Below are 15,191 nucleotides of genomic sequence, written 5' to 3'. Positions count from 1 at the left end.
AGCCCCTCGTAAGTTGCATTTAGTTGTCATGTCTCTTTCATCTCCTGCAAATGGAAACACTTCTCCGGTCTTTCCCTGTCCCGCATGACCTTGATATTTTTGAACAGTACAGGCTAACTACTTTGTAGCAGGAACTTTGACTTGCATGTGTCTGGCGTTTCCTAATGATTAAATTCAGTTTATGCATTTTGGGGAGACATACCGCAAAAGTGAGGCATTCTTCTCAGTGCAGCATGCTAATAGGACACAATGTCACGTTGTCCCACCACTGGTTAAAGTTCAGATGGTGTTTACCAGGTACTTAGTAATTCATTAGTAAGTAATTACGAGGTACTCAGTGGAAGATACTCTGAGACCAACTCCTGTGTCTCTCATTAAACTTGCACTCACCACTTTTGGCTTCAATTCATTTTTACTGTGATGGTTGCTAAAGGTGGATATTTAAATTTCCATCATTCCCTTCTCACTTACTGGCATTTGTTAGGTAGAGCATTTTCTTCTCCATTTATTGATTCGTGTTTTTAAAATATTTTAGTACCGAGGCAGCCAGTTAGCTCAGTTGGTTAGAGCATGTTGCTCTTAACAAGGTCACCAGTTCGATCCCCACATGGGGCAGTGAGCTGTGCCCTCCACAACTAGATTGAAGAATGACGACTTGACTTGGAGCTGATGGATCCGTGACAAAATACACTGTTACCCAATAAAGTTTAAAAAGAAAATATTTTAGTACCAACTAATGGACTTCTATTTTATTTAATGAGTTATAATCCAGTATTATCATTGTTTTGCTTCTCAAAGCTGGCTCCTGTGTACTTTTGACATGTGCCCTTCATTCTTTGAACACTTCCCTACTTGGTGACACAGTAAGTCATTCCAGGCTCATCTTGTGTTTTGCCTTTGCCAGCTCTAATCAAGGATCCCTGGCCCCTTTTAATGGAGCATGTTTGGTAGTCAGTGCCCAAGATCTGGGTGCTAGGTGTACTCATTGTTCCTGGAGTGTCATTATTTCTAAGTCCCCTCAGTGGATTGAGCTAGGAAATTGTGTGTGTGTGTGTGTGTGTGTATGTGTGAAACCGAGTGCATAGTGACACTCCATTTTCAGTCCAACACCAGAGTGTATTCTAGCCTTCCTCCTTTTCTGTATTTGCAATTCTCTTCCAATGTTGAGAAACTGCTCCTATGAAGCTCACATATTCACTCATTTGCTCAATCTCCCAATTTGAGAATGGTCTCCCTGCCATGCAGCTGTCTCCTCCGGCCTAACCCCACCACCCTGACCATGAGTGCTGCCCCTTTAGCCCAAGGCCTGACAAACACTGGCCAAGTCATGAGCTAGTCCCCAGCCCAGTGAGCAAGCAAGGGATCCTAGCTGAACTGCAAGCAAGGGCGAGGGACCACATTTACACTTACACGGGTGTTTCATACAGTTGACTCACGGCACTTACTGTTAGTTCTCCCCTTCCTTCACTTTAGTTTCCTCCTTCTGAGCTTTGAGAAGTCAGCTCAAGTGTCAGTCAGTTCCTCAGAGAACCTTCCCTGATCATGTCACATTCTCATTACATGCCCTCTAAGCACTGTTAGATTCTTCACTGTTTGTAAATATACTCTTGTTGGTGAACGAATCTGATTCATACCTGTCTCCCTCAATTGTCTTTCAGTTCCACAAGGGCAGACAGTATGTTCTCTTCACGGCTGTGTATCCCCACTGTCCAGCACAGTGCCTCGCACTTTCAATAAGTAGTTCAAAGAATGAGTGAAAACTTCCAAGTCCTTTTTTCACCCTTACTGTCATTAATGCCTTAGCTTGTACTTCCCATTTTTTTTCCATGTGAGTACATTTATCTCTATTAAATTGCTCTTGCCAGTTCTTTTTTGGATAGACTGTATTATTTTGTTCCCTCTCTCAGATGCCCACATTGTCTGCATATTTGGTCAGCAGGCCACCTAACATCTTTATCCAAATAAATGATGAAACATACTGAATAGGAGAGGCCAGAGAAAAGTTTGGTAATCTGCATTGAAGGCCTAGCTCCAAGTTCATTGATTCATGCAACAGACATTTCTTGAACACTCTCTACTATGTACTGGGCACTGTTACATGTCCTGGGGATAAAGTCATGAGCAAAATAGAGGAAAAAGTCCCTCTGTTGAAGACCTTATATTTGAGTAGGGGTGACAGATAATAAACTAGGACATAAATAAACATTGATCCATTAATTAGCAGCCTTTGGGATGACCATTCAATAACTACTATCTACGTTTTCCAACTTTTTTGCAAGGATATTATGAGTGACTTTGTCAATGCCTTGCTGGAATCCAGATACACTGTGCTTACAACGTTCCCCTGCTTTACCCATTCACATTTTCTAAGCTCATTGAAGAAAAGAAAATGAGCTTAGTCTGTCTGGAATCATTCTTAGGTAAAGGGTTTTATAAAACCTTTGTGATCACTAGCTCCCTTATAGGTCTCATGCAAGCAATCTTCTTCCCATAATGTATTCTAGAAACTTGCTGTGATTAAGTGAAATCTACCTGTCCAAAACCTTTAAAAAAGAGCATATATCCTTCTTTAGGCTTCCAGCATCTGTGCTTTTTTATAATTTTTTTAATTGTCCAATTACAGTTGATGTACGATATTATATTGGTTTCATAGTGATTGGACATTTATATAACTTAAGAAGTGATCACCCCAATAAGTCTAGTACCCATCTGACACCATGCATAGTTATTACAATATCATTGACTATATTCCCTGTGCTGTACTTTACATACCCATGATGCTTTTGTAACTACCAATTTGTACATCTTAATCCTTTCATCTTTTTCACCCAGCCCTCCAAACCCCCTCCCATCTGGCAACCATCAGTTTGTCCTCTGTATTTATGAGGCTGTTTCTGTTTTGTTCGTTTATTCTTTAGATTCCACATATAAGTGTGATCGAATGGTATTTGCCTTTCTCTGCCTGACTTATTTCACTCAACACAATACCCTTTAGGTCCATCCATGTGGTAGCAGATGGCAAGATTCCATTCTTTTTTATGGCCAAGTAATATTCCAATGTATACATGTACCACCTCTTCTTCATCCAGTTGTCTAGATATGGGCACTTAGGTTGCTTCCATAATCTTTGCTACTGTAAATAATACTGCAATAAACATACAGATGCACACATGCCCTCAAAGTAGTGATTTGGGTTTCTTAGGGTAAATACCCAGAAACTTTTGTTTTAAAATCTGTTTTGTCTGGTATAAGTATTGCTTCTCCAGCTTTTTTGTTTGTTTGGTTCCATTTTCATGAAATATCTTTTTTCATGCCTATACTTTCAGTATGTGTTTGTCTTTTGATCTGAAGTGAGTCTCTCGTAGGCATCATATGTAAGGGTCTTGTTTTCTTATCCATTCAGGTCTCCTATCATTTGATTGGAACATTTAATCCATTTACATTTAAAGTAATTGTTGATAGATATGTAGTTATTGCCATTTTATTAGTCACATATTTATCTTTTTTTGTGTGTGTCTTGAAGTCCCTCTAATATTCCTTGTAATACTGGTTTGGTGGTGATGAACTCCTTGTAGCTTTTCCTTGTCTGGGAAGCTCTTTGTCTCTCCTTCAATTTTAAATGACAGCCTTGCTTGGTAGAGTAATCTTGGTTGTAGGCCCTGTTTTTCATGCCACTCCCTTCTTACCTTCAAAGTTTCTGTTGAGGAATCAGCTGATAGTCTCATGGGAGCTCCCTTGTAGGTAACTAACTGCTTTTCTCTTGCTGCTTTTAAGATTCTCTCTTTGTCTTTAATCTTTGGCATTTTAATTATGATGAGTCTTGGTGTGGGCCTCTTTGGGATCAACTTGTTTGGGACTCTCTGTGCTTCCTGGGCTTGTATGTCTCTTTCCTTCTCCAGGTTATGAAAGTTTTCAGTTATTATTTGTTCAAATAGGTTTTCAGTTCCTTGCTCTCTCTCTTTTCCTTCCGGTACCCTTATGATGTGAATGTTGGTACACTTGATGTTGCCCCGGAGGTCTCTTAAACTACCCTCATTTTTTTTGGATACTTTTTTCTTTTTGCTGTTCTGGTTGGGTGTTTTCTGCTACCTTGTCTTCCACATCGCTGATTTGATTCTCTGCTTTACCTAATCTGTTGATTTCCTCTAATATATTCTTCATTTCAGTTATTGTATTCTTTTTTTATATAAAAAGGAATTTGGCTTTCTTAGTAATTAGGGAAATCTAAATTAAAATCACCATGAGATACAACTATATTCCCATCATAATGGCTGAAATAAAAAAGACAGATGATACCAAATGTTTGTAAGTCTGTGGCACAACTGGACTTTTCATACACTAATGATGGGAGGGAAAATTGATATAACCATTTTAGAAAACTGGCAGAATCTACTAAAGCTGAACATACGCATATTCTGTAAATCCAGTATATCCACTTGTAGGAATATACTCATCAGAAATGAGTACATATATTCACGAAAACGTGTGCAAGAATATTTTTAGCAATATTTTTCATCATAACCCTGTTATGGATTGCATTGTGACCCCCTCAATTAATATCTTGAAGTCCTAACCCCATTATCTCAGACTGTGACCTTATTTGGAAATAGGGTTGTTGCAGATGATATTAGTTAAGATGAGGTCCTATTAAAATAGGGTGGGGAACTAATCTGACATGACTGGTGACCTTTTAGAAAGGGGGAATTTGGCCAGAGACATGCACACAGGGAGCACACTATAATGTTTCTACAAGCCAAGGAACACCAAAGATTGCCAGGAAAACCACCGGAAGCTAGGGGAGAAGCATGGAACAGATTCTTTCTCACATCCCTCCAAAGGAACCTGTATTCTTTAGTTTTGATGGGTTCTTTTTTATGTTTTCTCTCTCAATTTTTATCTTTCTTATTATCTTGTTGAAGTTCTCCCTGAGATCATTGAGTTTCCTAATATCCAGTGTTTGGAACTCTGTGTCTGATAGATTGCTTATCTCCATTTTGTTTAGTTCTTTTTCTGGAGCTTTGTTCTGTTCTTTCATTTGGGACATGTTTCTTCATCTCCCATTTTGGCTGCCTCCCTGTGGTTGTTTGTGTGTATTAGGTAGGGCTGCTATGCCTCCGGGTCTCAGTAGACTGACCTTATATAGTAGGTGTCCTTTGGGGCCCAGTGGCACAGACTCTCTGGTCATCAGAACCAGGTGCTCCAGATGTGTCCCTTGTGTGGGCTTTGTGTGCCCTCCTTTTGTACTTGAGCCTTGGTTCCTGTTGGCATGTCAGTGGGAGGGACTGACTCTTGGGCTGACTGGTTGTGAGGACTGGCTGTGACTACAGTGGAGGAGTTGTTGTGCAGGGCCTGACCCTCTGGAGCAGGACTCGCTTCAGCAGAGCTCTGGTGTCTGCCAGGTCTGCCCTTTGGGTGTGTCGTCCTTGGAGGTGGTTGGGTGGTGCTCTGGTGTGGTCTGAAGCTGGCCACTGGGTGTTAGTTCTGGGGCTTCTTGGGAGGGGCTCTGTTATAGGCCAAGGTCAGCCGCTGACTGTGCCCTGCTGGGGGCCACTTGATATGAGCTACAAATGATCTGCAGATGGTTGCCCCTGTGCTGGGCTTGGAGGTGCCTGGAGGAGGGTAAGCTGTGAGCTGAAGCCAGCTAACACTAATGCCAGGCTTGGGGCTGCTTAGCAAGAGCTACCGGGCATGCAAAGGCCAGCTGCTGCTTGTTTAGGCTTGCTGAACCTTTGAGAGATTTTATGGAAGTCTTCAGCATGAGCCAAGATAGGCATTTGTATGGAAAAGCCACTGGAAGTGGCTTGGGTGGGCTCGCAAGTTGGGTGGAGCAAGATCTCAGGGAATCACCAGGGCAGGGAGAGCAGTGATAGGTAGGTTAATGGAGACTCATATATGGTGGCCACCTGTGTCTGAACACAGGGAGGGGGAGTGCTCAATAAAGAAACAATGGCTTCCGCCAGCTCCTCCATCCAGGACTAAGCTGCACCTACAGCCCTTGTCCTGAAGCCAGACTACTTAGTTCCTCCCCGTATGTCCCCACTGCCCCAGTGCTGGAGCTCAGAATGATTCTGTTAGCAGGTAAGTCCATGCGTGGGTCCTTTAAGGGGAGCACCTGGGACTGTAGCCACCCTCCGTCTCACTCAGCCCCAATCTCTGCTGGTTTGCACAGCCAGAAGTTGTGGGGACTTCTCTCCCTGGTACTGGAACCCTGGGTTGGGGAGCCTGGTTTGAGGCTGGGACCTCGCACTCCTTGAGGGGTACCTCCACAGCCGAGATATCCCTCCTGATTTTTAATGGTCACACGCGAGTGTGGGACCAGCCTGTTCTGTGTCTCCACCACTCCTACCAGTCTCGTCGTGGCTTCTTCTGTATTAGTTACGGGACTTTGGTTCAGCTAGACTTCAGGCTCAGTGATGGTTGTTCGGTAGTTTAGTTGTAATTTTGATGTGACTATGGGAGGAGATGAGGACAGTGTTTTCCTACTCCAACATCTCAACTGGAACCTTCCAGCATCTTACTTATTCCCCATGGTTCCTCAAAGGTTACCAACACCAGTGCAAAGATCTCATCTACAGGTTCTCTCAACATCCTGAAATATAATTTGTCTCGGCCAAGAGTCAAAATCATTTAAAGCACCTTGATACTTTCTTACAATTTCTTGCTTACTATTATCCTCAATTTTCTCTTGTGTGCTTGACGCATTCCAATCTGATGGACAGTTTGTTTGCATAGCAGAAAAGACCATAGCAAAGTTGTAATGAAAGAGGTCTTATCTTTGTTGTGTGGTAACATTACACCATTTCATTTTTCATTTTATACCCTGTGGTACTGTTGGAATTCTTTTTACATGTGTTTATAATTTTGAAAACAAATTTTAATTGAAACAAAACATACTATCTGCCCCAACATGCAGATTTTAAAGCCTTCTTCATTTGCTTCTTGATGCAAACAAAACTGAAAACAGCTTTTTTTTTTCTTACCCCTAGAATTAGCTCATTTGGGGTCCAGCCTTCCTGATATGATTTTGGCAGTTCCATGTTACTGTTTTACATTTATCCCTGGTCAGATGGCCTTCTTTTCACCTTTCTAATGTCTCATCATCAAAGAAGTCTGTGCATTTACAGCATTTTCTTTTTTAGATACCTTTCCTTTTACTTCTTCATTAAAATACTCCACAATTGTATGGTCAGAATTTAGTTTCTAAGAGCCTTTTAACCCTTTTGGGAGGGTGGCCAAGTAGAAAGTGCAAGAAAACTAACAATTAATGCCTACCTACTAAGTGCTATCTCATCTAATTGTCTTAACAAACAACAAGTAGGTGGTATCATTCCATTGTTGTTCTTTTCTTTTTTCTTTCTCCCTCCCTCCCTTGTCATTCCTGGGAAACTGAAGCTCAGAGAGTTTAAGTAACTTAAGCAAGGTCACCCAGCTGGAAAATGGCAGAGCCATGACTTAAAGCTTGATCTATTCAACCCCTGCTCTTGCTTTGCCCTTATGCTATGTTTCTTTTCTCTGAACCATTGAAAGTCTGTGTTCTTACTTACAGTCTAAGGCAAAATCCCTCATTATGTCTAGCCTTATGCCCTCACAAACTCTGAGATAATACAGTTGCTCTTCAAGTTTCCACTTCACCAATCAATTCTTCATTATTGGTCAGAATGACATCATGAAGAGTAAACAATCCCTCTTGTTGATTTCTTTACTTTCTGAGGGGTAATACTGTCAGCAAGACAAGTAGAGAATTTCTAAATGCTCTGCTTTTAGGCAAATGAAACTTACAGCAACCCTGGACAGAGTTCCTCATCACTGCTAGGTGTGGCCCTATTCCGTTTTGTGATCTGCATCAGGAATCCATCATTCATTTCCCTCATTGTGTAGGTTACTGTGTGATGGCCTTACACTACATCGCTCCTGTTCCTTTCTGCTTTTAGCTTCGCCAAAACTCTGCAGAGGGCTCTGTCCTCACGTTTGTGGATTTCTATGCATATAGCACAATGTCACCTTCTGAAACAGAATGAAATGCCCACACACTCTGTCTCTCCGACAGGCTGATGGCTCCTGCTATCCATATGCTAATTGACTAGAGGAATTCCCCTTGAGTCTTGAATATGATACAAAAACAATCCCTTGTCAGAAGGAGTCTTTGTTGAAGAGGTGGAGAAATGCGTGTAAAAGATGACTGTTGATCAAAGATTTACAGGAACCTTGGGACTAGAGCAAGACCACCATGAACAAAGAGATTTGGAGGTTTTCCGCTCTTTCTTGGATCCCGCCTCTTGCCCCACTCCTCATTCCTTCCCTTGACATAAAAGGCGCTTGAACTTGAGGCCCTCTTAAGATGGATTTGAGGAACTATTGATAACTCCCATCTTCTCGGTCAGTATGTTGTAGATCAATAAACCTTTCCTTACTCCAAACTCTGCTCTATTGAATATTGGCCTCTTGAAGTGCTAGACATCTTGTGACAGTTACACTGCCATTCTCAAGGGCACATGTTCCTCCTGACGTGCAATCCCAGTTGTAAGTTTCATTCCTCCAAGTCTTAATGATCCCTTTGGCTGATATTTGTTACCTTGAGTGAAAATTTCATGTTCATGTCATAATATTAGTTTGAACTACATGAAGTTGCCATTTTTGTTGGTCAAAAAGAGTTAAATATTGGCAGTTTCATATGGTTCAAGCCAATGCATGTGCTCTGCACTGATGGAGGAACAGCTTAAGTTGTCAGTTCTAGTTATGATTCTTTCCCCACGTGTGCTCTTCTAGGACTGAAGGGGCGCATGTTCCCGTGCTGTTCTCATCATACCTGATATCGTCCATAGTAATCGATTTTATAATATTATCAGGACATTTTCCTCCTTTCCCTTCATTTTCAATTTAAAGTTCTGTTTATCAGATAAGCAAGGCTCTGGGTAGACACATTTTCCCCAGTTATCATAGAGAACTCTGCCTCTGGCCAAGAGCTCAGCAATCCAGTATTTTAAACTATGGTCTAGACAAGACAAATGCTAGTCTAAAAAGCAATCTCTATAGGCAGTCATTTGGTCTTCCACATATTCTTTTCTGTTCCAAAGTACCAGCTTCCTTTTGTAAGAAGAAAACACCACCTGGTTCCCCAAGTCCTTGGAGATGATTCCCATGTCTTCTGCCAGAACATGAGGTGGGGGAAGGTGGAAATGGGCCGTGTTTGTTTGATTTGATGGCTTCCCCACAGCTCTCGGTTAAACTGCAAGGCAATACATGATCAAAGAAAATGTTCATATTATGTCTGCATACTCATGGCCCTCTCTGTGTTGTCAAACAGGAAGCCACCAACCATACATCCATCTATTCGTTCATTGGTTCATTCATTCATTCACCTGTCTCTCCAGCCAGCGAATAATTGTGGTTAGACCCAGATCCTACCCTCGATGAGCTTATAGTCTAATAGACGTTAGGCTTACATTTATTGTATTAGAGTGATTACAATAGTAAAGATAGAACATGAATGCTCTAAAAGTGGGGGGGATATTAATCTGGGCAACAGGAGGTGCGGTTTGGAGAACAGAGAGTCTAGAGGGTGGCAGATTAATTTGGAGGCCGTTATAGTTTCCTTATGTTACCTTTTTATAAAGACCCATATTTTCATTAACAGCACTTATCGCTTTATAAATACATATTTATTTGTGTAATTATTTGTTCAGTGACTGACTATCTCCTCAACAACAAACTCTAGAAGGGGAGAGATCTATCTGCTTTGCTCACTACTATATCCCCAGGGCCTAACACATAGAATGATGTGTTTGTTCAATGAATGAAAATAATGAAGAACTGAATTGGGATAACAGCAGTGAAAACAGTAATGGTGACTGTGATGACTCTCATAGAAACGTAATCAGAGATGATGCAAAGGTTTCCGTCTGGGTGGGGACAATGTTTTGACAGTGTCAAATGTGGCAGAGAGGCTGAGTATGCGGTCTGTGAAGGCATGAAACCTGGTGACTGGGAAGCGAGACTGACTTTTGAGAGCACAGTTTCAATGGAGTGTGAGGGTGAAAGCCAGGCCACAAAGAAATCCCAAGGAGGCCGTGGGAAGCCATAGACAAGGCAGGGCAGCACAGCAGCATACATATGCCCTGGAAGCAAATGGCCTGGGTTTGCATTCTTGCTCTTCGTCTTAGCTGTCCAGCCTCGGGTAAGTCACTTTACCTCTCCATGCCTCAGCTTCCTTTTAGAAAATGCTTCATCTAGAAAATGTCTGTAACAGTAAAGAGTATATGAGAAAACACATGCAAAGGTCTTCGAGTGATGCATGACACACACTAAGTGCTTTTTGGAGGTTTACTGTTATTATTCAGGTCCTGGTCTCTGGCAGGGTTCTATGTTTTCCTGCCCTCACTAAAGCTTGACCCGCCTCTTACCATTCTCCAGGAGATCTGTATTTTCCCCTCCTGGAGAAGCTTCATGACCCCAGGGATGTGGGGCTTTTTACCACCTTGTTGTTTTGCATTCTTCCCCCCCCCTTTCTTCTGCCTCCCCCAGCCCCCACTCCGGTTCAAGCCGTTGTTTCTCAGTCTAGTTGTGTAGGACACAGCCCCCTGGCCCAGGCTTGTATTATATGAACCTTGTGCTCCCCTGGCTGAGGCGGTGGGTCTCCGGTCCGGTTGTTGGTCCGCTGCTCACAGCAGCCCAGTTCCCGGGAGAGCTGTTGTTCACAAACTTAGCTGCAGAGGGCGCACCTCACTGGCCCATGTGGGAATCGAACCAGTGACCTCAGCGTTAGGAGCACCGCGCTCCAACCATCAGCCGCAGGGCTGGCCCTGTTTTGCATTCTTCTACTCATCACAGTTGTGACTCTGGTTCTGATTCCCTTTTACTTTCTTGTGTCTTGTTTTTCCTTCTCTGGAATGACCCGGTTCACACCTTGGAGAGTGAGTGCCTTTGTCGCTGCTCTGTTGACATTCCTCTCCTTAACAGCAGCCAGGCTTCCCCTTGAGTTTTTTAGGATCTTTTTACCTTTACCTCCTGATTTCTTTTGTCTCCCCACCAATTCTGCTTAGGAATAACACGTCAACCTCTCTGATAAACCAGAATAGAGAGCTAGTTCATGAACCGTTTTAGTTCATCAGAAGTGGAAATTTGAAAAGCTTGCATTTCATTTAACAGAGAGCCAGCAGTTCTTCCGACTATGACAGAGCTGGTACATCACCGCATGGGGTGCTGGGACAGTTCCCACACCTCCCAGTTAGACTGTGCCCCTCCCCACCCTCACGCATCTCAAATAGCTCTGGCTGGTAACTACCACCAGCAACTCCTCTGCCACACTGTAGGACCCCTGAACTGGCCCCTGAGGGCGCCTAGTGGCATGTCCGTGCCCGTAGTACTTCCCTCTGCCAGCCCACGGATCTCCCATGCTCCTTTGCTTCTCACAGCAGGCACCTAGCCGCATCTCTGTGCAGGAACTTAATGTGCCATGTGCCGTGGTCGTTGACAGCTGTGTTCAAGCCTTCTGTGTCCTCTGCATCACGGCTCGTTTGTTTGTTTTTAACAGAAAATTTGCAAAAGTCATGAACTGTCTTTTCTTGGGGGGGGGGGTCAGCATAGTACATGTCCTTTAGAATTCTGTTTTCTCATGATCAGTATCTCCTATTTCCTCATGTTTTAGATTAAGACACTGAAGTCCAAAAATGGGAAGTTCATTCAGTAATCATTTTCTGAGCGTCTGGCATGTGTTAGCTGCTTTGAGAGATACAAAGATAGAGTAGATGCCATCCCAGCCTTCTAGGTTTTTATCTAGTTGGAGAAGTACATCGTGGACAAATAACTGCCATGAAAGGAAGAATAGAGCAAGTTCAGTACAAACTGCTGGAGTGCTGCAAAAGAAGGGAGGTGACCAATGACATCATTTTGGAAATGACATTTGAGCTGGAGCTTGAAGGGTTTCATAGACATGAGGACTGGGAACATTCTAGACAGAGGCCTTGCTCACACGTAAAAAGACAAGTAGTCTAGATTGGTTTGTAGAGAAACATCAGCAGATAATGCTGGAAAAGCAGATGGGGGCCAGTGGAGGGTGTTGTACTCCCCTCCCCCACATGCCACCCCTGTCCTCCACCAGGCTGATTCTACTGATCTCCCAGGTCTCAGCCCGAATAGCACCTCCTCACGGAAGCCTTCCATAGGTACCTTCTCTAAGCAGGTCCCCTCGCTCTGTCATCCCCTCTCACTGCATCCTATTTATTTCCTTTACAGCATTTAGCACAACGTGTAATTACATACTTACTTGTTTACTTGTTTGTTGCCCTCTTCCTGTGAGTGGAGCCTGTCTTCATTTGATTAGCCATTGTTTTTCCAGCACCGAGGGAGAGAAATCAGGTTTGGGGCCTAGGTATCTAGGAAAATGGTGACACTTGGGAGGTGGGAGAAGATTGTGTGAAGGAGTCAAGGAAAAGCCAAAGTAGTCGAAAAAGAAATGACGTCAATGGTGACAGCAAGGGCATGTCATTTTCATCTTTTTATAACATTAAGGCTGAGAAAGGGGCGTTTGGCTGTCATGCTTGGGAGGTCGTGGCTGGCCTGGAGAGCTTGTGTTGAATGAACAAATGCACGGTGAGTGGGAGCAGAGCAGTTCTTGGTGAAAAGACAGCCGAGTGAAAAGAAGGGGAAGGAGCTGAAGGAGAGTCATGATCAATGGAGTTCAATCCCAGAGGAAGTTGCAGGGATTCCAGAAAACAACACCAAAAGAAGTCTTCCCTCCACATTTGAGCCAAAGACTAGCACATCTTTTCTCTTTTAATGGGCTCCTACTATGTGGGATATTGTACTAAATGCTGGAAAGATGAAGATGAATCAGACATAATTTGCTCTCGAAGATGGGTCAAGGAGAGGAAGACAGATGTAAAGAGAAAAGGGCAATTGAATGTTCCAAGTGTGGCGGTGACAGGCGGCCTAGCATAGCGCTTAGAAGCACAGCCAGCCTGCCAGCCTGTTTGACAGCCTGCCGCGTATTAGCTGTGTGACTGCCTCATGCCTCAGTTTCCTCATCTGGAGCATGAGGATAATGTTCCAGTAACAGTGTGGCTACAGGCCAGTACTTTGCTCCGTTTATACGTAGGAAAGCACCTATGTCAAAGGGCTGTTTGGACAATAAGTGAATTAAAATGCATAAAGCACTTAGTATGGTATCTGTCACACAGTGAGCACAAAATAAATGTTGGCTGGTTTCTGTCAGCTATGTGGAGGGCAACTGTGGGGACAGGGAGGCCAGCCAGAACCTCCTCTTGCACATGTTCCCCACTGTGAGCAGGCGGTCTGGACCCCTCTTCTCAATCCACCCCCTTTGTAGTCCTAGACACTTCTGGTGAGAGTGCCAGTGACAGCGGATGCATAGGACACACAGGTACTTCATCTGGCCTAACTTGAAAACCACCAGTGGGTGTCACCCTGGCTCTAGTTGGAGCTCATTGCTGAAGCAGCTCTTCTATTCTCTGGCAAAGTTCTCGGTATGGAGACCCTGCTCGTTGGGGAGGAGCTGAATTGCGCAGGAGCCAGTTCTGCTATTTCTGGGATGTGATGGGGGAAGAGAGAGGCTTTAGAGGAAATTTAAGGTTGAGCTTCAGAAGGTTATTTGCTGTGAGAATAAAATGGCTGAGAGGTGACAAGGAACCGACTGGCTAGAAGGATTAAAGGAATTGAGGCCACAAAATCTGAGGTGGGGACAGAGAAAAAGGATGAAAGTTGAGAACACAGGCCTACCGAGAACAGCCAGGCCCCGCTGGAGTTGCTCAGGCATGTTTTGTTGGGCTGCCTTGAGAAGACCAAGGGCTCTCAGCTCATTTTTCCAAGGTTTTCTGACATCTTGGGCTTGTAGTGGTTGGCACCGGATAAGCACTGCCCCTGTGGAAAGGGCTCCATCGTCCGTTAGTACTGGCCTTTCTACTCGTGCCTGGTATCCCTTCTCAGCCCCAACCTTTTTTAACTTTGACCCACTCAGGATACTTCCCCTCTAGTCTCTTCCCAGTCCTGCAGCTCAACACCCACTTTATTCTGCATCTATATTAGCTTTATCTGTAAGCACAACTTCCACACTTGTGTTGGGTGAAGAGTTTGCTTTGATTAGCTAATTTCTAGAAGCCTTTCACCTTGAGATAGTTGGTCATTTGCACCTGAACAATACTTTATGCAGTCGTGTCACCCTATGAATACTGTAATTTAAGGTCTGTTAAAGATGAAGACACAGAGGCGTGATTAGCAGTATTCCCAGCAGCAGAATGAGATCCTGGTGTGGACCCCGTGTGTGGACAGGGGCTCTAGCCACTAGGTCACAGCAGAGCTTAGGGCTGGGGGTGTCTACCCTCGGTGTTTCTAAGTTGCTGGGGGCTGAATTTTCTTCTAGGAGGGACAGCAGCTGTGAAGTCCCAACACAGTGTAGCTACTGCTTTGTTCCCTTTATCCATAGGAGCCCATTTCCTGAGACCACATGGGGTGCTTGGGGGCTCCCTTTCTTGTAGAGCTGCTTTCCAGCAGATGTGTGAAAGGAAGCACCACAAACTGCTCAGGATAGTCCTTTCTGCGCTCCAGCCAACACATCAGCATGGCTCCTTCTGTCAGTCATCTGTCGCTCTTGACCTCAGTTGTGGCAGTGCCTCCTTGGGCTTCTCCACACATAAATACCTGATCCAAGCACTCCTCTCTTCAGAGGGCTGGAGGGATGGTTGCTACCCTGCTCTGCAAACTGGGGCCTCCGTGGGGCTCATTTCCCCCTGAGCTGTCAGTGGTCTCTGGTGACACTGGTGGCTGATATGCCAGCTTTTTCTTACCGTATTGCCTAGTTTTGTACCACTAAGCTGGCCTCTGCTTTCTCTAACAAACCTCTTTGCTGCAGCAGGCATCTCCTATCTAGTGTACATTGGGGAAAATGTCAGCATTTTGCCAACAAGGATGTGGGGACCCTCCCCCCACCACCTGGTTGGTGCTGTTTGAGGCAGTGTCTGGGGCTGGGGTGGAAGGCCGATTACATAGCTTTCACAAAGGACCTGCTATGATCAGAGGTCTAGAACCATCCCAAGTTGGATGAAGCAACCAACCTGACTCGGTCAGCTGATAGCAAGTAGAGCCCTGTGGCCCCCAAACAAAAGTTTGGAGTATTTTTCCCACTGCTGTGTTCCCATCCCTCCCTTCTCAACTATTTCAAGAAGGTGTCCGAGCCACAG

The sequence above is a fragment of the Rhinolophus sinicus genome, chromosome X (assembly GCF_036562045.2).
Source record: "Rhinolophus sinicus isolate RSC01 chromosome X, ASM3656204v1, whole genome shotgun sequence".
Classification (NCBI taxonomy): Eukaryota; Metazoa; Chordata; class Mammalia; order Chiroptera; family Rhinolophidae; genus Rhinolophus; species Rhinolophus sinicus.
The sequence above is the reverse complement of the archived record's forward strand: the minus strand, read 5'-3'. Positions refer to the sequence as shown.